Source organism: Chiloscyllium punctatum, chromosome 16, assembly GCF_047496795.1.
Source record: "Chiloscyllium punctatum isolate Juve2018m chromosome 16, sChiPun1.3, whole genome shotgun sequence".
Classification (NCBI taxonomy): Eukaryota; Metazoa; Chordata; class Chondrichthyes; order Orectolobiformes; family Hemiscylliidae; genus Chiloscyllium; species Chiloscyllium punctatum.
Genome location: NC_092754.1, coordinates 10,703,914 through 10,728,034, shown reverse-complemented (window position 1 = coordinate 10,728,034; position 24,121 = coordinate 10,703,914). Strand labels below are relative to the sequence as shown.

Here is a 24,121-nt window from a genome sequence, read left to right as displayed (position 1 = left end):
ACTTCATCTGTGTTGTATTTATTTTTGAACATCTGATGCATTATTTTAACACTATTATTCTAAGAGGTATATGTATTGGTGAGACTTGAATTTAGTTGTGAATTTTTATCTTTCAGTATTTAGTTGTATTTATTCCTACTTATGGATGGCCCTAATTTCTGATGTGCTGCCACATGGTATGTTTGCACTAAAACAGCCAGTGCCTGGAAGCTCCTGCACGTCTGGCAGCATCTGTGGAGAGTGAAACACAGTTAGCATTATGAGTCCAATGATTCTTTGTCACAATTCCACAGCAGATGTGGTTATCTTTTAATTGCCCTCTGACATGGCCAAGCAAGCCACTGAGTTGCATCAAACTGCTAAAATGTCTCCAAAAAAGGAATGAAATCAGAAAGACCACCTGGCATTGACCATTCACGGCAAGCAACAATGTAAAACTCAGCCCTGTTGAGTCCTCCTTACCAATATCTGGGAACTAATGCTAAAATTGAGAGAATTGCCTCACACATAAATCAAGTAACAGCCTGACATAGTCATATTCACAGAATCATACCTTACACACTATGTCCCAGATAGTATGATCACCATCCTTGTAGAAGTGGCAGAACAATGGTGTACGTTTCGAGAGGGAGTTACCCTGGGGGTCCTCAACGTTATCTCTGGACTCCTTGAAACCTCATGATATCAGGTCAATCATGGGCAAGGAAACTTGCTGCTTATTACCATGTGTCATACTCTTCAGCTGATGAATCATTACTCCTCCGTGTTGAGCACCATTTTGAGGAAGCAAGTCCATAAATGTACAATGGGTTCAATGTTTATCACCAAGAGTGGCTCAGCTAACCGAACTGGATGTGTCCTCAAGGACATAGCTACTAGACTGAGTCTGTGGCAGGTGGTAAAAGAATCAACGCGTGGGTGAAACTTACTTGATCTAATCCTCACCAACCTACATGCCAAAGATGCATGTGTCCAAGACAGTATCAGTCAGAATGACCATCATATAGACCTTGTGCATGAAATCCAGTCTTCACATTGAAGATACTCTCCTACACGCTAGATTGAATGAACTTGGAACAGATTTAGCAACTCAACAATGAGTATCCATGAGGCACTGCTTGCCATCAGCAGCAACAAAATCTGCATCCCTGGTTCAATGAAGAGTGTAGAGAGGCATGCTAGGTAAAAATGAGGTGTCAACCTGATGAAGATACAGCACAGGATGACTTGTGTGCCAAATATCAGAAGCAGCAAGTTATAGACAGGGATAAGCAAGTCAACCACCAATGGATCAGATATAGCTCTGCGTTCCTTCCATATCCGATCATGAATTGTGATGAACAATTAAACAACTCACTGGAGGAGAAATCTCCACAGATATCTCCATCCTCAATGATGGTGGTGCTCAGCACATCAGCGCAAAAAGTAAGGCTGAAGCATTTGTAACAATCTTGTGGATTCTGAGTGGGTGATCAATCTCTGTCTTCTCGAGAGGTACACAGTATGCCAATCGTAAGGCAATTTGACACATTTCATATGGTATCAGAAACAACTATAGGCATTGGATACGACAAAGGATATCGGCCATGACAATATCCTGGCAATAATACTGAAGATTCAGGCTCGATAACATGCCATGCCTCTAAACAAGCAATTCCAGTACAGCTTCTACAGCATTGACATCTGCCTGACAATGCGGAAAATTGCACCGATACATTTGTCCTGCGCACAAAGCAGGACAAATCCAACATGGTCAATTACTGCTCCTTCAGTCAACTCTCAATCAAGAGTAATGTGATGGAAAGGATCAATAACAATGCTGTCACACAGCACCAAATTAGCAATATCCTGCTCGCTGATACTCAATTTGGGGTCTGCTAAGGCTCTCAGCTTCTGCTGTCATTATAGCCAGTTCAAATGTGGACAAAAGAACTGAATTCCAGAGGTGACATGAGAATGACTGCCCTTGACAGCAAAGCTGCATTTGACAGAATATGAGATCAAGGAATTCTAGCAAAAGTGGAGTCAATGGAAATCAGAGGGTAAAATCACTGTTGGTTGGAGTCATGCCTTGCACAAAGTAATATGGTGATGGTTGTATGGTTGTTGGAGGTTGGTCATCTCACGTATGACCCCAGAAGTCTCCTTTCAGGACACTTAGAGCTACCTGGCCCCTCACTTGTTTGCAGGCCCAAACATCTTCAGCTGTTTAAGGGCTACGGGGAGAATGCTGGTAAGTGGAGCTGAAATGCGCATCAGCCATGATTGAATAGCGGAGTGGACTCGATGGGCCGAATGGCCTTACTTCCACTCCTATGTCTTATGGTCTTATGGTTTCATCAATGACCTTCGCTCATCATAAGTTCAAAAGTGGGATGTTTGCTGATGATTTCGCAATGTTCAGCACTTTTTGCAACTCTACAGTTATTGAAATATCCATATCCAAATGCAGCAAGACCTGAACCATACACAGAGGGATCTCGATCAGATTACTTACAGTGTGGAAACAGGCTCTTTGGCCCACCAAGTCCACACCGACCCGCCGAAGTGCAACCCACCCAGACCCATTCCCCTACATTTACCCCTTCGCCTAACACTACAGGCAATTTAGCATGGCCGATTCACCTAACCTGCACATTTTTGAACTGTGGGAGGAAACCGGAGCACCTGGAGGAAACCCACGCAGACACGGGAAGAATGTGCAAACTCCACACAGAAACCGTTGACCAAAAATTGAACTGAACTAGCCGTATAAATACTGATGCTACAAGACAAGAGCAGACATTAGGAATCCTAAATCAAGTAACTCACCTACTCACTCATCAAAACCAGTCCACCATCCACAAAGCTGAAATCAGGAATATGATGGAATACTTTCTACTTGCCTGGATGAGTGCAGCTCCAACAACATTCAAGAATCTTGAAACCACAAGGTGAAGGCAGCCAGTCAACTGGCACGGGATCCATAAACATGCAGTGGTGGTATGGATTTTCAGCGTAACCTCCACCACAGGAATTACCAATGCAGAAAGAACTTTCACGATCTCACATCAGTAGCCAAGAAAAATCAACATGCTGCTGCCAGTATGCCTTTTCTATATCTTAGCTCAGCTTCACTGACATGTGTTAGCTTTCATACTCTTTTTCACTCAGCAGTTGGATGTCATTAAAATTCACTTCTGCAGAAAATCAAATCTCTGAAACACTCAAATACCTTGTTTCTTCAAAGTCACTCTCTCGGTACACTTTCCCTTTTGCAATAGCCCCTGCTGGTTTCCCTCACATCACCACCTCTGGGAATGATTTTTTAATGTGCCTAAGTTTCAAACTCGATTCACTCCCCCTCTTTTGTTTTCTGAAACATGAGCGACATCCACTAAGAGACCAGTCCCTCCAAACATCATTTCCTCCTTTTAGAAGAATTGAGACTTTTCAGATGAAGCAGCAACAAGGCAATGTCCATCAGCTGGGATACTGACAGCTCCATGGGTACTTTCTGGTAGACACATCTCTGGCATGTCTCTGCAGCTGGCCAGATCACTGGCACTCAAGAGGACTGCCAGAGACCAGGCATCTGTTCAGCCCCAGGTATGGGAAGTTCTCATAACTTTCATTCATTAATAATTTAATTAAAATGCACACAACAGACATAGGTTTATTGGGGACACCCTACAAACTGGATTTAAGGATGAGTCCACCGCATCATCCAAATATTGCGAGCACTGACATGTGTTAGCCAGTTGTGTTCAGCACCAATATCAAGGTGAGAGGGGGAATGAGGGACCTTGGCCTCACACTAGGTCCACTCCCTCACAAGGATACAGGGTGATTCTAGTAGGCATCCAGCTGGAAGAGGAGCCACATGCAGGATCCCAGAAGTCTCCTGTCAGGACACTTAGAGCTACCTGGCCCCTCACCTGCTTGCAACCCTCAACAATATGGAAATTCAAACTGGAAAAGATTTTATAATTCGATTAGTTTTAAAACAGTTATGGAAAAGGATAAACCTTCCATAAAATTTAATTTCCTTTATTGGAGTAAGGCAATTCTTAATGGTATGAGTCAAGAACTTTCTAAAGTTGATTGGAGTAGACTGTTCGCATGTAAAGGGACAACTGGCAAACAGGAGGCTTTCAAAAGTGTGACCACGAGTGTTCGAGGCATTATGTTCCTGGTAGAGTGCAGGGCAAGGCTGGTAGGAGTATGGTACAATGGATGAATAAAGATATTGAAGTTCTAGTCAAGAATAAGAAAGAATCATATATTACATAGACAACTGGGATCAAATGAATCACTTGATGAGTATTAAGAGTGTAGGGGCATTCTTAAGAGGGAAATCAGCATGGCAAAGAAGGAACATGAGATAGCCTTGGCAGATAAGATTAAGGATAATTCAGAGAGATTCTACATTAAGAGCTAAAGAGCAACTAGAGAGAAAATAGATCTGCATAAAAATCAATGAGGTCATCTATGTGTTGAACCTCAGGAGATGAGATTGATACTAAATGAATATTTGCATCAATTTTACTGTAGAAAATAAAATTAAGCCTAGAGAACTCAGAAATAAATATTGATGTTTTGAAAATAGTTCACATTACAGAAGTTGGAGATGCCAGTGTTGGATTGGCGTGTACAAAGTTAAAAATCACACAACACCAGGTTATAGTCCAATAGGTTTATTTGGAAGCACTAGCTTTTGGAGTGCTGCTCCTTCAGGTACTTGTGGAGTATAAGATCATAAGACTCAGGATTTATGGCAAAAGTTTACAATGTGATGTAACTGAAATTACATATTGAAAAAGACCTGGCTTGTTTGTGAAGTATCTCGTCTTTTAGAATGGGCATGTTGGTTTCAGTTCTTTCATATGTAAATCACAAAACTTTTTTAAAAGTTACATTCTGAAGTGAACTAAGATGGAGGACTGGAAAATTTTCTGGCTGTAATAGGCTGCTCCTTTCTTGAGGTATTTTAGGTGTTGGAGGTGATTTCCTCAAATTCCAGGAGCAGCAATTATTGTTTTATATGCTATTGCGTTGTCTTGGAATTTTGGAGAAAAAAAGTCAAAACAACAGCACTTTTAAAAGGGAGAGGAACAGACAAAGGCAGCACTTGGTGAGGTCAGTGCAGGAGAGAGCGAGAGAGAGAGAAAGAAAGAAACCCACACTGCTAACTGACACAGCAGCGAAGCTGCGCAGTTACTGCCTTTGCTGTTTGAATTCATGCATCACTGGATATCGGAGTGCATTTGGGAAAATTAATGAACAGTGAAATTCACAACTAATCTTGGAGGAACCTGTTTGGGAGAAGTCATGGTACAGGAACAGATAAGTGAATATTTTTAAGTACGGCCTCTAGAAAGTCTGCAGTAGTGAGATGAGTAGGTTCTTTCTTGATTAAATGTTTTATTAAGATTATGTCTCTTAATTAAACTTAAAAATATAAACCATAAGTATTAAGTTAGCCTGAAGCAGCATTTTTAAATTATATTAGATTACTTACAGTGTGGAAACAGGCCCTTCGGCCCAACAAGTCCACACCGACTCACCGAAGTGCACCCACCCAGACCCATTCCCCTACATTTACCCCTGCACCTAACATTACGGGCAATTTAGCATAGCCAATTCACCTAACCTACACATTTTTGGAATGTTTGAGGAAACCGGAGCACCCGGAGGAAACCCATGCAGACACGGAGAGAATGTGCAAAATCCACACATTCAGTCGCCTGAGGCAGGAATTGAACCTGGGTCTCTGGCGCTGTGAGGCAGCAATGCTAACCACTGTGCCACCATACTGCCCATTGCCACTGTGCCACCCATATTTTGTAGAGCAATAAGACAGAGCTATTTTCTGGGTCTGTAGATTGGAAGAAGCAAAAATGGCCTTGTGTAGAGTGATAGGCTCTTCTTGTCGGATGTGGAGTTTAGAGAGAGTTTACGTGTTACTGAGGGTTATATCTGCAATAAATGTTGTTGGTTGCAAATCCTATCAGATCAAATGGATCAAGTGGAGAGACAGTTAGAAGCAATGAGGAATTTACAAGAGAAAGGGGTTGTAATGGATACCAGTTATAGGGAGAGAAAAATGTTGTAGATACGGTTACTTGGATGGGTTACCTCCAGGAAAGGTAAGAGAGGTAGGCAAGTAGTGCAGGAGACCTCTGTGGCTATCCTCATTTCAAACCATTATGTTGTTTTGGAAAATGTAGGGGGTGGTGGATTATCAGGGGAATGAAGCACGAACAGCCATGTTTCTGGTATTGAGACTGGCTCTAATGCAATGAGGTGTACGTCGAGTTCCAAGAGGTCAATTGTGTTAGGGGACTCTCTAGTCCAAGGCACAGAGAGGCATTTCTGTGGCCAGTAGCGAAAAATCAGAATGGTGTGCTGCCTTCCTGGTACCAGGATCAAGGATGTCTCAGAGAGGGTACAGAAAGTTCTCAAGGGGGAGAAAGACCAGCTGGTGGTCATTGTACACATTAGAACCAATGACATAGGAAAGCAAAAGGATGAGATTCTGAAGGGAGAATATAGAGAGTTAGGCAGGAATTTAAGAAAGGAGATCCTCGAGAGTAGTAATATCTACATTACACCCAGTGCTACGAGTTAGTGAAGATAGTAATAGGAGGATAGAGCAGATGAATGCATGGCTGAGGAACTGGTGTATGGGAAAAGTATCCTTATTTTTGGATCATTGGAATGTTTTCTGGGGTAGAAGTGACCTGTATAAGAAGGATGGATTGCACCTGAATTGGTAGGGGACTAATATACTAGCAGGGAGATTTGCTAGAGCTGCTCAGGAGGATTTAAACTATTACTGTTGTGGGGGTGTTGGGGGGGGGGGGCAGGTGGGGAGGTGGGAACCAGGGAGATAGTGAGGAAAGAGATCAATCTGAGACTGGTATAGTTTAGAAAAGAAGCGAGTCAAAAAGTCAGGGCAGGCAGGGTCAAAGCAGAGAAGAAGGTAGGACTGATAAATTAAACTGCATTTATTTCAATGCAAGGGGCCTAACAGGGAAGGCAGATGAACTTAGAGCATGGTTAGGAACATGGGACTGGGATATCATAGCAATTACAGAAATGTGGTTCAGGGATGGACAGACCAGACAGCTTACTGTTCCAGGATACAAATGCCACAGGAAGGATAGAATGGGAGGCAAGAGAGGATGGGGAGTGGTGTTTTTGATAAGGGACAGCATTACAGCTGTACTGAGGGAGGATATTCCTGGAAATGCACCCAGGGACATTATTTGGATTGAACTGAGAAATAGGAAAGGTATGATAACTTTATTAGGATTGTATTATAGACCCTCTACTAGTCAGAGGGAAATTGAGAAACAGATTTGTAAGGAGATCTTGGTTAGCTGCAAGAATAATAGGGTGGTTATGGTTGGGGATTTTAACTTTCCAAACATAGACTGGGACTGCCATCGTGCTCAGGGTTTAGATGGAAACTGAGGTGTCAGTGGGGGAGCACTTTGGGCCAGTACCATAGTTCTATTAGTTTTAAAGTAGTGATGGAAAATGATAGACCAGATCTATAAGTTGAAGTTCTAAATTGGATCAAGTCTAATCTTGAGGTATTAGGCAAGAACTTTCAGAAGCTGATTGGAGGCAGATGTTCGCAGGTAAAGGAATGGTTGGTAAATGGGAAGCCTTTAGAAATGAGGTAACGAGAGTCCAGATACAGTATATTCCTGTTAGGGTGAAAGGAAAGGCTGAGAGGTGTGGAGAATGCTGGATGACGAGAGAAATTGAGGGTTTGACTTAGAAGAAGAAGGAAGCATATGTTAGGTATAGACAGGAGAGATCAAATGAATCCTGAGAAGCGTATAAAGGCAGTAGGAGTATACTTAAGAGGGAAATCAGGAGGGCAAAGAGGGGACATGCAATAGCTTTCACAAATAGGGTTAAGCAGAATCCAAAGAGTTTTTACAAATACATTAATGACAAAAAGATAACTATGGAGAGAGTAGAGTCCCTCGAAGATCAGCAAGGTGGCCTTTGTGTGGAGCCACAGGAGATGGGGGAGATACTAAATGAGTATTTTGCATCATTGTTTACTATGGAGAAGGACATGGAAGATATAGAATGTGGGGAAATAGATGGTAACATCTTGAAAAAGTCTATATTTTGGTCTGGTCTGGATGTCTTGGAACTCCTAAAGGTAGATAAATCCCCAGGACCTGATCAGGTGTACCCGAGAACTCTGTGGGAAGCTAGGGAAGTGATTGTTAAGCCCCTTGCTGAGATATTTGTATCATCGATTGTCACAGGTGAGGGGCTGGAAGACTGGAGGTTGGGAAACATGGTGCCACTATTTAAGAAAGGTATTAAGGACAAACCAGGGAACTATAGCCCAGTGAGGCTGACGTCGGTGGTGGGCAAGTTGTTGGAGGAATCCTGAGGGACAAGATTTACACTTTTTGGAAAGGCATGGACTCATTAGGGATAGTCAACATGGCTTTGTGCATGGGAAATCATGTCTTACAAACTTGATGGAGTCTTTTAAAAAAGTAATGAAGAGGATTGATGAGGGCAGAGCGCTAGACGTGATCTCTATGGAGTTCAGTTAGGCATTCGACAAGTTTCCCCATGGAAGACTGGTTAGCAAGGTTAGATCTCATGGAATACTGGGAGAACTAGCTATTTGGATACAGAACCAGCTAGAAGGTAGAAGACAGAGGGTGGTGGTGGGCGGTTGCTTTTCAGAAAGGAGGCCTGTGACCAGTGGAGTCCCACAAGAATCGGTGCTGGGTCCAGTACTTCTCGTCATTTATATAATGGTTTGGATGTGAACATAGGAGGTATACTTAGTAAGTTTGCAGATGACACCAAAATTGTAGGTGTAGTGGACAGCGAAGAAGGTTACCTCAGATTACAGTGGGATGAGATTGTAGGCTTAACAAAGAGACCTTGGAGTGCAGGTTCGTAGCTGCTTGAAAGTAGAGTTGCAGGCAGATAGGATGCTTTCCTGTATCAGTCAGTGTATTGAGTATCGGTGTTGGGAGGTCATGTTGTGGTTGTACAGGATATTGGTTAGGCCATTTTTGGAATATTGTGTGTAATCCTGGTCTCCTTCCTATTGGAAGGAGGTTGCGAAACTTAAAAGGGTTCAAAAAAATTTTACAAGGATGTTACCAGGGTTGGAAAATTTGAGCTATAAGGAGAGGCTGAATAAGCTGGGGCTGTTATCTCTGGAGTGTCAGAGGCTGAGGGGTGACCTTATAGGGGTTTATAAAGTCATGGGGGCATGGATAAGATAAATAGACAAAGTCTTTTCCCTGGCGTGGGGGAGTCCAAAACTAGAGGACATAGGTTTAGGATGAGAGGGGAAAAATATAAAAGGGACCCACTGGCCATACAGAGGGTGGTATGTGTATGGAATGAGCTGGCAGAGGAAGTGGTGGAGGCTGATACAATTGCAACATTTAAAAGGCATCTGAATGGGTATATGAATATATATCTGGAAAGGTTTGGAGGGATATGAGCCAAATGCTCGAAGGTGGAACTAGATTATGTTGGAATAGCTGATCAGCATGGACGAGTTGGACCGAAGAGTCTGTTTCTGAGATGTAAATCTCTGACTGTATGAATCTATAACATGGTCGGTGTGGACTAGTTAAACCTGAGGATCTGCTTCCATAGTGAATGACTCTATGACTCTGCCAGGACAGTAATACCATTTCTGGGCCATTTGCCACAAATGCCCTGATCCATCCCGTAGGAAGAGGTAATCTTTGAGGCATTAAAGGTGGCATGTGTAATACTTATTGTAAATTTAATATCATATTAGTGAATATATGTTCACTTGACATCATCACCAGAGTGATTGACTGTCATTTTAGCTGCAGCTGCAAGAATTAACATAAAGGAGCATCCTCAGCGCAACACTATTTTAACCCTGTCTGAAAGATGAGTATTCTTTTATGCGGGATCCATACCAGCGTAAATCTTCATGATTATTGAGCGATGTTGTGCAAGCTTCCATCAGTTTGAAATGTTAACTTTTATTAAATAAGAGGAAAAAAGAAGAAAGAGAAATTTGGTAAATGGATTTGCAGTTGGGATGAAACAGAGGATGCTTGCCTCTATAGCATCAGTCCATTTAGAGTCAGTGACTGTACCTGTTCCCAGTGTAGTAAAGGATGGGTCTGGCTTCATTGCTGCAGAATGCCCCAAGTAGTTGGACTGTTCCATATGCCTGTCCTTTGTGGAGAAATTTGCAAAGAAAAACATCTTTGACCAGAAGTTCATCAGGGAGTGGTCAGCACATAGCATCCTCAAGACCCTGCGAAAAAGAAGAAGGTGGATGCAGTTGAGTTATTCGCTGAACAGACTGTCAAAGTCATTTAGCAGAATGCCTCATCACCAGAACTTTATAACAAGCACCAAGGCATGAATTGGCTGATAGTGAGAAGGTCATTAGCTGTGAGATCCTTCATGTACATGTGGACTGTCTGCACTACTGCAAGCTGCAGTAGCTGTTGTGGGGTGGGTAGAGACTGTCACCTTCTGGAATGTGCCTTTGCAAATGAAGTCTGGAGAGAGATGCAGTGATGCAGGACTCTGTGGTCTACGGTCTGTTCCCCAGGACCCACACCAAGACAAACATTGACTGTGCCTGGAAGACCATCAACTTGGTAAAAGATGATCTTTGCTCTGCCTGAAACTTATTGGTCTTCCAGTGCGAGGAATTGACCTTGAATGAGTGTTGCAGTCTGACATTTCCCAAGATCCAGAACTACAAGCTGAGGGACGTATTAAAAGCTTGGGGCAGCTGCCGTCAAGGCAGAGCTGGGAAAGACTGCCATCTTTCTGCCAAAGTTAAGTGGGAGTCTGTTCAGTTATCAGACCCATTTAAATGCATGTAAATATAGTCTTGTATAAGTAAAAAATGTCTTGGGTTTTTGTTTGTTCTCAATATGCAAAGACTGTACAGAGTTGAACTGGTCTAATGGCTATATATGTATATAAAGGTTTTTTAATGACTGAAGTATATTTTTGAAATTAAAAATATCAATTCATTTACAACCTGTAAACGATTCATCCCAACTTAGTTCCATTGAAAGTGGTTGCCAAAAACATTCCTGTAAGAGTTGCTGCAGCCAACATACTGCACTGTAGGATGGTGAAGATGTTCCTACTCATTAACGTCCTCATTTTAATACTGCTGCTACCTCTATAGAGATAATGTTGCCCTGGAATGCTGCAGCAGAGTTTTATCCTCACCTGACAGCACCACTGCCTCTTTCTCAAATGGAGGATATTCCATCAAAACTGAATAATTGTTGTGTCTCTCGCACTTTCTCCACAGCATAAGTAGCTGGACACCCAGTGATAGATAACTGTTCCATATCAGCTCGAAGTTGATGCTGGTACTGGTCTTCCAGAAACATGTATTCCTCATCAATGTCTGTGTAGTGCCACAAACACAGAGTTGGCAACAGGTCTAGATGATGGTTCCAATAAGCCTATGGGAAGAATATCAGAAATGAAGCAGCTCCTCAGTAATGTGATCAGTCAATAGTCACAGAGAACTGAACATTTAACCATTAGAGGACATTCTGACAAGTACGGTTATGGGATGCCTTTACATGGACCTACCATGGTATACCTAATTTAGATGTGTCTGCATAAGCCAGTTGCATATATACAATAGCAGATTGTAAGCCTGCTAGGATAAGAGAGACCTACTCCCCCAAGCTACCCGTCCACATTACCCAAGAGAGGTAGCTCTGCATATAAGATAGTATGGTTGAAGTTTTATAATCTTAGGTATTAGGTTCCTGAATTTTGTGTAGGCTGAGACCTTGGAATGTGTTCATGATTTTTGGATCATATGGGAAACTTTACAGCTCACCTGAAATTACTTGTATTTCACAGCCATGATGAGAAATACTTTGTCACAATGAATCACATGGTTAAAATTGCTTGTGGCTGGGATTTTCAGTCAACATAGTCATGTCATTGCAGGAGGTACACATCCAGAATTCTGTGATAACAAATGTCTTTGTGTTATGCAAGTACCTAATTAATGAAATTACCCCTTGAAGAGCCTCATATCATTCACAAATGAACCCTGCTCCCTTAGAGAAAGCCCATTAACTTTGGCCACTCTGGATGTGGTAACAGTCATGCTTCATTTCCACATACACTTGTGATTTGGATGAGATGGAAGGTGATAACGATAATGCTTCACAGAGTGTATCACAGGATCAATCTTTAAATCCAGATGATAGCATTTCCCCCCCCCCAACCCCACTATGTGCAATCTTCATGTTCTTTTCTGCTTTTGCTCTTCCTGACAATCCTATCAGATTTGAACCTCCCCAGATTTGCATTCAACAGTTTTATTTAAGTATTTATCAGCTCATATTACCCCCTGAGCCCCAGGCTATAGCTTAATTATGCTAAACTTGCTGGTCTGTTTCTGCTCCCCTGCCCCTCCAACACCCTACCAGGGTGATGGTGGCTGTCAATGAAATATGCCTCCTTCCTCAAGTACTCATTTCCTCCCATTTTTTATCATCTTCCATCCCTTTATAGTGTGATTCCCCCCTTCATAATTGTTTTGTTCCCTCTGCAACTTAGCATGCTGACTCCAATCCCCACAATTGACTTCCCTAACTTCCCTACCACAGAAGTGGTCCTTGATAATACCCCTAATGTTTACTGAATAATGCCCAGAGTTGACTGTAGCTCTCTCCCCTGGCCAACTTGAAACAATGGTGCCAACCAATTCCTGATCAGACTGCTGATCAATATCAGCGCAGCTCTCCAACTGACCTACTGCTAATCCTCAGAACGGTTGTACATGTCCAAACTTGTGGACTGATAACAGATGATAATCATAACTGACTCTAATTCTACCAACTGATTACCAACAGTCTCCCTTGACTTGACTGAGAACTACACCTGAGACTGAGACTTCGAGTCAAGCGTGTGGTGCTGGAAAAGCACAGCAGGTCAAACAGCATTCGAGGAGAATTGACGTTTCAGGTATACACCTGATGAAGGGCTTATGCCCGAAACGTCGATTCTCCTGCTCCTTAGATGCTGCCTGAGCTGCTCATGCTTTTTCCAGCACCACACTCTCGACTCTGATCTCCAGCATCTGCAGTCCTCACTTTCTCCCACTGAGACCTTGAGACCTGACCATTTGGTTAATGTGTTCATCTACATAGTAGCAGCATTGCACTGAAAGGTGTTGGTAAGCACCAAGTGAGTATTGAAGTAGTGATTTCTATTATAAGTGAGTCAGGGATGTGCCATGATGATGTAGTTAGGCTAGTGCTTGTGAAGCTGCCCATGGAGTGGGCCCTGAAATGATGGGGAATGCTGGCTAAGATAGATACGTGGAGAGAACGTAAGTGCGCTGCAGCCACTAGATACCCACTCTTTCATTCAGGTCTTGTCACAGTTTAGTTTCTCTCCAATACTTTGGAAAATAGCAATCTACATATAAATGAGGAACAATTAGATAGTAATGAAATGTGAATGCATTGCAAATAGGCCCCTCATCACTCACTAGTGAGATTCTCACCTAGGTGTTGAAACCATAAACACAAAATTCAATTTTTTATCTTGACACTACAATCTTATTTTCCCATTCCCACTGTGTTTTCCAAACTTTCTCATTGTTGTCCAAGTCATTCAGAGGCTGGGAAAATTCCACCCTTTTTTCTTCCCTCTCTCTCCTAAGAAAAAATGGTTTACAATCTCGTGCTAATTTTCAGACAAATACTCTGAGCAAAGATATTGAATAATGCTAGCTAAAATAAGCCATGACCTAAGTCATGTACACAGTTTTGGTTATCAGTACATCATGATGGAACTGGCAACAAAGATAGGAATGACAAAAATTCATCTTGTAATTCGAAACAACATAATACAAGAGGACAGAAACTAGCTTTCTCCCTTCTGCTATTTTATACTTTTAATTTCTGGTAAATCAAAACAGGACCTCTACTTCCTTTTCAATTAAACCCTGCACTAGGTGGCAGTCTTTTCCACAAATTGAAAGCACTAAGTAACATCTCAGACATGATCAGTAACTAGATAGTTAAAAATCACATAACACCAGGTTATAGTCCAACAGGTTTAACTGGAAGCACACTAGCTTTTGGAGCAACGCTCCTTCATCAGGTGGTACCTGATGCTCTGAAAGCTAGTGTGCTTCCAATTAAACCTGTTGGACTATAACCTGGTGTATGATTTTTAACTTTGTACACCCCAGTCCAACACAGGCAGCTCCAAATCATGAGTAACTAGATAGACATCTGATCTAAAGTTTGAATTAATATTGAAACCGACAAATGCTGGAGATCACAACAGATTAGACGGTATCCATGGAGAGAGAAGAAGCTAACGTTTCGAGTCTAGATTACTTCATCATAGCAGAAGTGATTGGGACAGTATTTGCACGATAGTTTGGGGGAGGGGATGTTAGTGGGTATAGGGTGCTGGTGGAGAAAAGATGTTGATAGTTCAGATTAAGCTATTAGATTGTGAAAATGGCAGAAGAATGGTGTGTCTCGTGCCAGATTTCAAAGGACAGTAAGTGGAATAGGACATGATAACAAACTAAAAGAAAGGGAAGAAATGGGAATTGGTTCACAATTTAAAGGTGTTGAGCTCAATATTAGCTCAATATTAAGTCCAGAAGGCTGATAGGTACCTAGTCTGAAGATGAGATGCTGTTTCTCCAGCTGTGATTCACTAGAACACTGCAGCATACCAAGGACAGGCATGTGGGCATGCGAGTCGGACACTCTGGTAAAATGACCAGCTACAGGAAGGTCAGAGTGCTGCTTGCGCACAGACCAGAGGTGTTCTGCAAAGCGGTCACCCAGTCTGCGTTTGTTTTCTCCAATGCTGTCTGACCTGTGGTGATCGCCAGCATTTGTTGTTTTTAGTAAAGATTGCAGCATCTGCAGTAATTTGTTCCTACATTTTGAATTAAGACTATTGCTGCAGGATTAGGAGTGTATTGGATAACAAAATTGTAATCTGGGAGTTTTAAACTCCAAAGAAAGGCCCTTTTTTTATTTCCTGCTCTCTTTCTTTGTTTTCCCTATGTATGTTCACATAAAATATTGCAATATTATTTTATATCAATGTTGAGATTAGAATAAGTTGAATTTCATCATCAAGAATGATTGATTATGTTATAGGGCAAGACTGAATAGACTAAGTTTACATTCCTAGGAGAATAGAGTGTATAAAGTGGTCTAACCTGGGACAGTACAGAAAATAGGGGCAAAACTCTTTAACTCGACAATTCAGGAATGCTTTCATACAACACATTATTCACAGGATAGTAGGAATGTGGAACTCCCTCCACCTAAAAAGTTGGGGATCAACTGCAAATGTCAAAACTGAGATTGATAGATTTTTGCTGAAAATGGGTATTAAGGAAACAATGAATCAGTGGTCATTCAAGTTTAGCCAAGATCTAATTGAATAATGGAACAGGCTTGAAGGGCTGAGTGGCCTATTCTTGCTCCTATGTTTAAAAAAAATTAGGCTGGTACTGTGACAAATTCAATAGAAATATTTGCATTAGACTTTTCAATAAACCCTTTTAACCTTTGTTTGCAATGATGAAATGTTGCTGGAAATTATTTAGTTTTAGCAATATACTTAATTTTGAAGAACTTTTTAACAACTGCAATGAAGAGAAAATGTCATTGGAGGGAACAAAGGAGCAGAGAAGAATTAATGTAAAAGATAATCTGATTTAACATGAAAATTCCCAAGAGTGTAGAACAAAGAGAATGGAAAGCCAATTGATTGAGCTGAAAAGGACTGAGAGTGCATGAGAGACGCTGCCAATGGAAATTACAGATGAAGGAAAAAGATAAAGAATTTAACAGCGAAGAAAAGCAAATAATAGCAAATCGAAGAAAAGGAAAATTTACAGATAAGAACCTTTATGACTCTTTATTATGTGTAATTATATTTTTAAAGAATTCTACTGCTTTCTATGTTGTAATTTGTATGTGAAGTGGTCAAATGGAAAATACTAAGTTGAGTGTAAAAGGTTACTCCAACTGCAATTGAATTATAATCACAGTTAAAGACTAATTTGGAATGAGATATTTAATATTCAATAGGTTAGTTGCATTTATTTATGACAAAGTATGTTGAACTTCATGTAAAGCATTGGTGGATGTGCAATTATATTTTAGTTAAGTAGCTGTAGCTTTGGGTGGTTAAAAAATGCACTCAGCTGTGAGGCAAAATCTATTATATCCATAATGAGCATTTGTTCATACTTTCCTTTATGTGTACTTAAAGAAAAATAATTTGACAAAAGTGGAACTAATCTGAGCTTAGCACTTACTGATATATGTTTACTATTGTCATGGCTTACCATTAGCTTTGAACGTGGAATAAGGTTGTGGGATTTTGCTTTTTAAAAAAAAGCCATGTTTAACCTAGCCTGTCCTTTGAACCCATTGTTCAGACACTCCCCATGAAAAACTGCTCACAAACGGTTCTGAGGATCAGTAACCATTTTAAGTCTTTGGCCTCTGTGGTAATTTCAGAGAAAAAAAGCCCTTAATTAGTTTGTCTTTACATTTTAAAAATGCAGGTTTTTTTTGGTGTTAGGATAGAGGATCAGGTGTAAGCAGTGAAATCCAGAAGAGGGCTTATCCTCAAAACAAGCCTCGCCATAAATCAATTCTCTCAGCTCAGGACATCGTTGCAGATGTTCTTCAGGGCAGTGTCTTAGGCCAACTATCGTCAATAATAAAGTTAAAAATCACACAACACCATATTATAGTCCAACAGATTTATTTGGAAGCACTAGCTTTCAGAGTGCCACTCCTTTATCAGTTAGTTGTAGAGGTTGAGATCATGCTCACAGAATTTATAGCCAAAGGAGTCCAGTGTCATGGAGATGCTATACAGTAAAGAATCTTAGATTAAAACTTTCATATTTTATAATGGGATATGCTGGTTTCTGTGCTTTGATATGTAAATCCCATTCTTTTAAATTACATTTTAAAGGTAGCTCAGGTTTTTAAATAATAGGTGTGAAGTCTGTCTGTGTCCCAATGCTATGTCAGACTGACAAATCCGCTACAGTACAGAGCTTTACATGGATTCATCAGCAAAATAAAATGTAATTCTACAAGAACAAATCCACCCCATAGGCTTATATGTGTGCACATGCATGGGCAACAAAGTAACTGAGCGCGTGTGTGTGTGGATGTGAGTGCACGTGATCGGGTGTGTGTGTAAGCTTGGTTAACTGTGTGTGTGTGTGTGATGAGGTATGTGTGAGAGGGTGCGTGTGTCGGTGTGAGTGTGGGGGGGGTGTATGTGTGTGCATAGGAGAGAGCTTGTGTATGAGGAAGGGTCTGCGTGTGTATGCATTTGTGCGTGTATGTGTGTATGTGTGTCAGAGAGTGTATCATGCAGTGAGGTCACCTGTAGTGTGACATGAACCCAAGGTCCTGGTTGAGACCATTCCCATGGGTACCAAACTTTGCTATCAGCTTCTGCTCAGCCACTCTGCTTTGTTGCCTGTTCCAAAGTCCGCCTTGGAGGATGGTCACCCGAAGGTCCAAGGCCAAATGTCCTGGACCGCTGAAGTGTTCCCCGACTGGGAGGGAACACTCCTGCGTGGTGATTGTTGCACAGTGTCCATTCATCCATTGTCGTAGCATCTGCTCGGTCTCGCCAATGTACCATTCCTCAGGGCATTCTTGCCTGTGAGTGTGTGAAATTGACCAGGTTGGCCAAGGTACACGAGTACTCATCGCGTATTTGGCGGGAGGTTTCCCCACATATAATGGTGTTACCTGAGTCGATACTCTGACATGACTTGCAGCAGCTGGTGTGACAGGGTTGTATGGTGTTGTCCTGAAGGCTGGCCAGCTTGCTACGAATCATGATCTAGAACAAAGAACAAAGAAAATTTACAGCCCAGTAACAGGCCCTTCTCTCTATCCATCCACTGTCTAAGCCTATTGACCAATTCCTAAAGATCTGTATCCCTCTGCTCCACACCTACTCATACATCTGTCCAGACGCACATTGAATGAATCTACCATGCCTGTCTCTACTACCTCTGTTAGCAACACGTTCCAGGCACCTACCAACCTCTGTGTGAAGTACTTTCCGGTGTATCATCCTTAAACTTTTCACCTCTCACCTTGAACGCGTGACCTCTCGTTATTGAATCCCTCATCTGGGAAAGAGCTTCTCTCTATCCATCCTGTCTGTACCCTCCATGATTTTTAGACCTCAATCAGGTCCCCTCTCAATCTAATTTTTTCTAATGAAAATAATCCTAACCTACGCAACCTCTCTTCATAGCTAGCACCTTACATAGCAGGCAACATCCTCGTAAATCTTCTCTGCACCCTGTCCAACACGTCCACATCTTTTTGATAATGTGGCAACCAGAATTGTACACAGTATTCTAAATACGGCCGAACCAAAGTCTTGTACATTTTTAATATGACCTGCCAGCTCTTATACTCAATACCCCATCCAATGAAGGCAAGTATTCCATACGCCTTCTTGACCACTCTATCCACCTGTGCAACCACCTTCAGGGTACAATGGATCTGAACTCCCAGATCTCTCTGCTCATCAATTTTTCCCAAGTTTCTTCCGTTTACCTACACACACATATTACAGTATAGTTCGCTCAAGAATTAGACTTGCCAAAATGCATCACCTCACATTTTGCCTGGATTGAACTCCATCTGCTACTTCCCTGCTCAACTCTCCAGTCTATCTTTATTTTCCTGTATTCTTTGACAGCCCCCTATGCTTTCTGTCATTTTCATATCATCTGCACATTTACTGATCAGACCAACAATACCCTCTTCCAGATCATTTATGTATATCACAAACAAAAGTGGGCCCAGCACTGATCCCTGTGAAACATCACTGATCATCTTTCTCCATTTCGACAAACTCCCTTCAACTACTGCTCTCTGTCTCCTGTTGCCCAACCAGTTCTTTATCCACCTAGCTAAAACACCCTGCACACCATGTGATTTGTCTAAAGTTTGGTGGTTGTTTAAAGGTGAGAAATAGAGCTGCACAGAAGGCCTAGGAGAAGTACTTATCCTCATCGATAATATATAGCAGGCTGTGAAGAACTTGGTGTAGTCATTCAGCTCCTGGGAAGTACTGGGCAACAAAGGGTACCCTGTTTGTTGCAGCCTCTGTCTGTCTCCTGAGGAGATCATTACAGTTTCTTTCTGTGGCATGTTGGAACTGGCAATCGATGATTGGAGTTGTACTCAGTCGGGGAACACTTCAGTGGTCCAGGACATTTGGCCTCAGACCTTTGGGTGACCTTCAAGGTGGACTTCGGGACAAGCAACAACACAGAGTGGCTGAGCAGACGCTGATAGCAAAGTTTGGTTTCCATGGGAATGGCCTCAACAGGGACCTTGGGTTCATGTCACACGACAGGTGACCCCACTGCACCACACACACACACACACACACACACACACACACACACACACACACATATATTACAAAGGAGGAAGTGCTGGATGCCTTGAAACACATAAAAGTGGATAAATCTCCAGGACCTGATCAGGTGTACCCTAGAACTCTGTGGGAAACTAGGGAAGTGATTGCTTGGCCCCTTGCTGAGATATTCATATCACTGATAGATCAGATGAGGTGTCGGAAGATTGGAGGTTGGCTAATGTGGTGCCACTATATAAGAAAGGCAATAAGGACAAGCCAGGGAGTTATAGACCAGTAAGCTTGACGTCGGTGATGGGCAGTAGTTGGAGGGAATCCTGAGGGACAGGGTGTACATATATTTGGAAAGGCAAGGACTGACTAGGGATAGTCAACATGGCTTTGTGCATAGGAAATCATGTCTCACAAACTTGATTGAGTTTTCTGAAGAAATAACAAAGGGGATTGATAATGGCAGAGCAGCAGATGTGATCTATATAAACTTCAGTAAGGCATTCAACAAAGTTCCCCATGGGAGACTGGTTAGCAAGGCTAGATCTCATGGAATACAAGGAGAACTAGCCATTTGGATACAGAACTGGCTCAAAGGTAGAAGACAGAGGGTGGTGGGGGAGGAGTGTTATTTTTCAGACTGGAGGCCTGTGACCACTGGAGTGCCACAAGGATCGGTGCTGGGTCCACTACTTTTCATCATTTTTATAAATGATTTGGATGTGAGCATAAGAGGTATAGTTAGTAAGTTTGCAGATGACACCAAAATTGGAGATGTTGTGGACACAGAAGAAGGTTGCAAAGGGATCTTGTCAGATGGGCCAATGGGCTGAGGAGTGGCAAATGGAGTTTAATTTAGATAAATGCAAGGTGCTGCATTTTGGGAAAGCAAATCTTAGAAGGACTGGTGCACTTAATGGTAAGGTTCAAGGCAGTGTTGCTGAACAAAGAGTCCTTGGAGTCCAGGTTCATAGCTCTTTGAAAGTAGAGTCACAGGTAGATGGGATAGTGAAGAAGGCATTTGGTATGCTTTCCTTTATCGGTCAGAGTATTAAGTACAGGAGTTGGGAGGTCATGTAGCAACAGTACAGGATATTGGTTAGGCCACTTTTGGAATATTGCATGCAATTCTGGTCTCCTTCCAATCAGAAGGATGTTGTGAAACTTGAAAGGGTTCAGAAGAGATTTTCAAGGATGTTGCCAAGGTTTGAGTTATAGGGAGAGTTTGAGTAGGCTAGGGCTGTTTTCCCTGGAGTCATCGGAGGTTGAGGGTTGACCTTATAGAGGTTTATAAAATCATAAAGGGCATGGATAGGATAAATAGACAAAACCTTTTCCCTGGGTGGGGGGAGTCCAGAATTAGAGGGCATAGGTTTATGGTGAGGGGGGGGAAGATATAAAAGAGACCTAAAGAGTTACCTTTTCACGCTGAGGGTGGTATGTGTATGGAATGAGCTGCCAGAGGATGTAGTGGTGGCTGGTACAATTGCAGCATTTAAAAAGGCATCTGGATGGGTATATGAATAGGAAGGGTTTGGAGGGATATGGACCAGGTGCTAGCAGGTGGGACTAAATTGGTTTGGGATACCTGGACGGTATGGATGAATTGGACCGAAGGGTCTGTTTCCGTGCTGTACATCTGTCTGAATATGACTGTGACTAGATAGTCACTCTTGGCTAGAAACCTAACTGGACTAGCCGCTTAAATGTAGTGCTAACACAACAGCTGAAATACTGGGCATTCTGTGAAATTAACATAATTTCTGTACTAGGCACAGGTCAGAATTTCAGTGGTATAGTGTCTACTTGTCTGCACAGTGCAGTTTCTGCAGCACTTGAAGCTTGGCAGTATCTAAAGTAGGCTGCATGATTGCCAGGTGATCAACTACAGGACCAACTACAAATAACAAATGCTTATTTGTTTTTTGTATTTAAAGGATAATGAACTTTGTAGAGCCTCTATAGTAAATGTTTCAACATTTATTTTACAGACACACCTAATGTGTCATAAACATAAACAATAAAATGTGTCATTACCCCAGCTAGTTATGTTGACCTTCAAAAAATGACATACATCTTGTCTTCTTCCATCTCTGACAATGAAGGTTTACCAAGCATTTTTTAATGAAGTTAGTGCCCCTTTGAAAGGAGGTACTGGTACATTTTACTTCAGATTAGTGGGTGACATAATTAAAATTCATAAAAATATTACATTGCAGAACCTCCTGCCTTGCTTCTGGTTGTCATGGTTCCTTCACACTTCTTGGATCAACTGTTTCCGAAAAATAATTTCCTATTTCCATTTTTGTATTACGAACTGCTGACCAACACTGGTCATCCTATGATTATACCTGCTTACCTGTAGCAGTACTGTCATTTTACATCCCCCAATTTGTCATGCAGAGAAATCCAAATGACATTTCCAAAGATATGCAGGTCAGGTGAATTGGCCATAATAAATTGTCCATCGTTGTTAGGAGCATTAGTCAGAGAGGGGTGGGTAACTCTTCGGAGGGTCGGTGTGGACTTGTTGGGCCGAAGGGCCTGTTTCCACACTGTAGGGAATCTAATCTAATCTAATCTAATCTAACTGACACAACTTTAACTTCCTGAAATTGCTGTTAGTTTCGCAATGTAGTTATAGAAAGTATCAAATCAAAGTCTTATTGGGTAATTTCACTTGCTCTTGACTCCTTACATGCTGTAGGAAATTGACTACACTAAATCTTAAAGCAGAGCTTCAAAGTGAGTTTAACATCAGGTGAGTCTGGGGGCAATGCCCAAATGTAGTACTGTATGTCAAGAGTCTAAGGTTCACAAAACTTGGCCTTGAATGAAAACGTTAACCATTAATGGCTCATGGGTTCAAATTAGAAAGCACTGACTCCAAACTACATTGTTGTTTGAAATGGGTAAGACAGGTTCCAAATAATGAGAGGAAATATTTCAACCACTGATAATGTGTTTTACTATAGGATGTTGTACAAGAAGATTGGTATCTGAAAGACTTGGTGGTGCTGGGGTTGGACGAAGTTAAAAACCACACAACACCAGGTTATAGTCCAATAGGTTTATTTCGACTAGGAGAAAGTGAGGACTGCAGATGCTGGAGATCAGAGTTTAAAAATGTGTTGCTGGAAAAGCGCAGCAGGTCAGGCAGCATCAAAGGAGAAGGAGAATCGACGTTTCAGGCATAAGCCCTTCATCAGGAATGAGGAGGGTGTGCCAAGCAGGCTAAGATAAAAGGTAGGGAGGAGGGACTTGGGGGAGGGGCGTTGGGAATGCGATAGGTGGAAGGAGGTTAAGTTGAGGGTGATAGGCTGGGGAGGGGTTGGGGGCGGAGAGGTCGGGAAGAAGAAGGTCCAGGAGACGGTGCTAAGTCTGAGGGCTGGGACTGAGAAAAGGTGGGGGGGGGGGAAATGAGGAAGCTGGAGAAATCCACATTCATCCCCTATGGCTGGAGGGTTCCTAGGCGAAAGATGAGGCGCTCTTCCTCCAGGCATCGTGTTGCCATGGTCTGGCGACGGAGGAGGCCAAGGACCTGCATGTCCTTGGCGGAGTGGGAGGGGGAGTTAAAGTGTTCAGCCACAGGGCGGTTGGGTTGGTTGGTGCCGGTGTCCCAGAGGTGTTCTCTGAAACGTTCCACAAGTAGACAGCCTCTCTCCCCGATGTATAGGAGGCCACATCGGGTGCAGCGGATACAGTAAATGATGTGTGTGGAGGTGCAGGTGAATTTTTGATGGATATTGAAAGATTCCTTGGGGCCTTGGAGGGAAGTGAGGGGGGAGGTGTGGGCGCAAGTTTTGCAAGTTTTGCGCCCACACCTCCCCCCTCACTTCCCTCCAAGGCCCCAAGGGATCCTTCAATATTCATCAAAAATTCACCTGCACCTCCACACACATCATTTACTGCATCCGCTGCACCCGATGTGGCCTACTATACATCGGGGAGAGAGGCTGCCTACTTGCCGAACGTTTCAGAGAACACCTCTGGGACACCCGCACCAACCAACCCAACCGCCCCGTGGCTGAACACTTTAACTCCCCCTTCCACTCCACCAAGGACATGCAGGTCCTTGGCCTCCTCCATCACCAGTCCATGGCAACACGATGCCTGGAGGAAGAGCCACTCATCTTCCGCCGAGGAACCCTCCAGCCACAGGGGATGAATGCGGATTTCTCCAGCTTCCTCTTTTCCCCTCCACCCACCTTTTTTCAGTCCCAGCCCTCAGACTCAGCACCGCCTTCTTGACCTGCAATCTTCTTCCCGACCTCTCTGCCCCCAACCCCTCTCCGGCCTATCACCCTCACCTTAACCTCCTTCCACCTATCGCATTCCCAACACCCCTCCCCCAAGTCCCTCCTCCCTACCTTTTATCTTAGCCTGTTTGGCACACCCTCCTCATTCCTGAAGAAGGGCTTATGCCCGAAACGTCGACTCTCCTTCTCCTTTGATGCTGCCTGACCTGCTGCGCTTTTCCAGCAACACATTTTTAAACAATAGGTTTATTTGGAAGCACTAGCTTTCGGAGCGCCGCTCCTTCATTAGGTGGTTGTGGAGATTAAGATCATGCTCACAGAATTTATAGCCAAAGGAGTCCAGTGTCATGGAGACATGATACAGTAAGTAATCTTAGATTAAAACTTCCATCTTTTAT

At 42.6% G+C, this 24,121-nt stretch overlaps 1 protein-coding gene across 4 annotated transcripts in view; it reads left to right on the top strand.

The window, feature by feature from the left end:
- The window catches only part of c16h1orf159 (chromosome 16 C1orf159 homolog), a 68,698-nt gene that overhangs the window by 15,433 nt on the left and 29,144 nt on the right, over positions 1 to 24,121 (top strand). The window contains exon 1 of one of the 4 annotated variants that reach the window (XM_072586212.1): positions 15,812 to 15,954. The exons of the other annotated variants lie outside the window; for them this stretch is intronic. The gene's annotated coding sequence lies outside the window, so the exon portion shown is untranslated. Of the gene's footprint in view, positions 1 to 15,811; positions 15,955 to 24,121 lie in introns of those variants that run through there. 4 annotated transcript variants of the gene reach the window in all.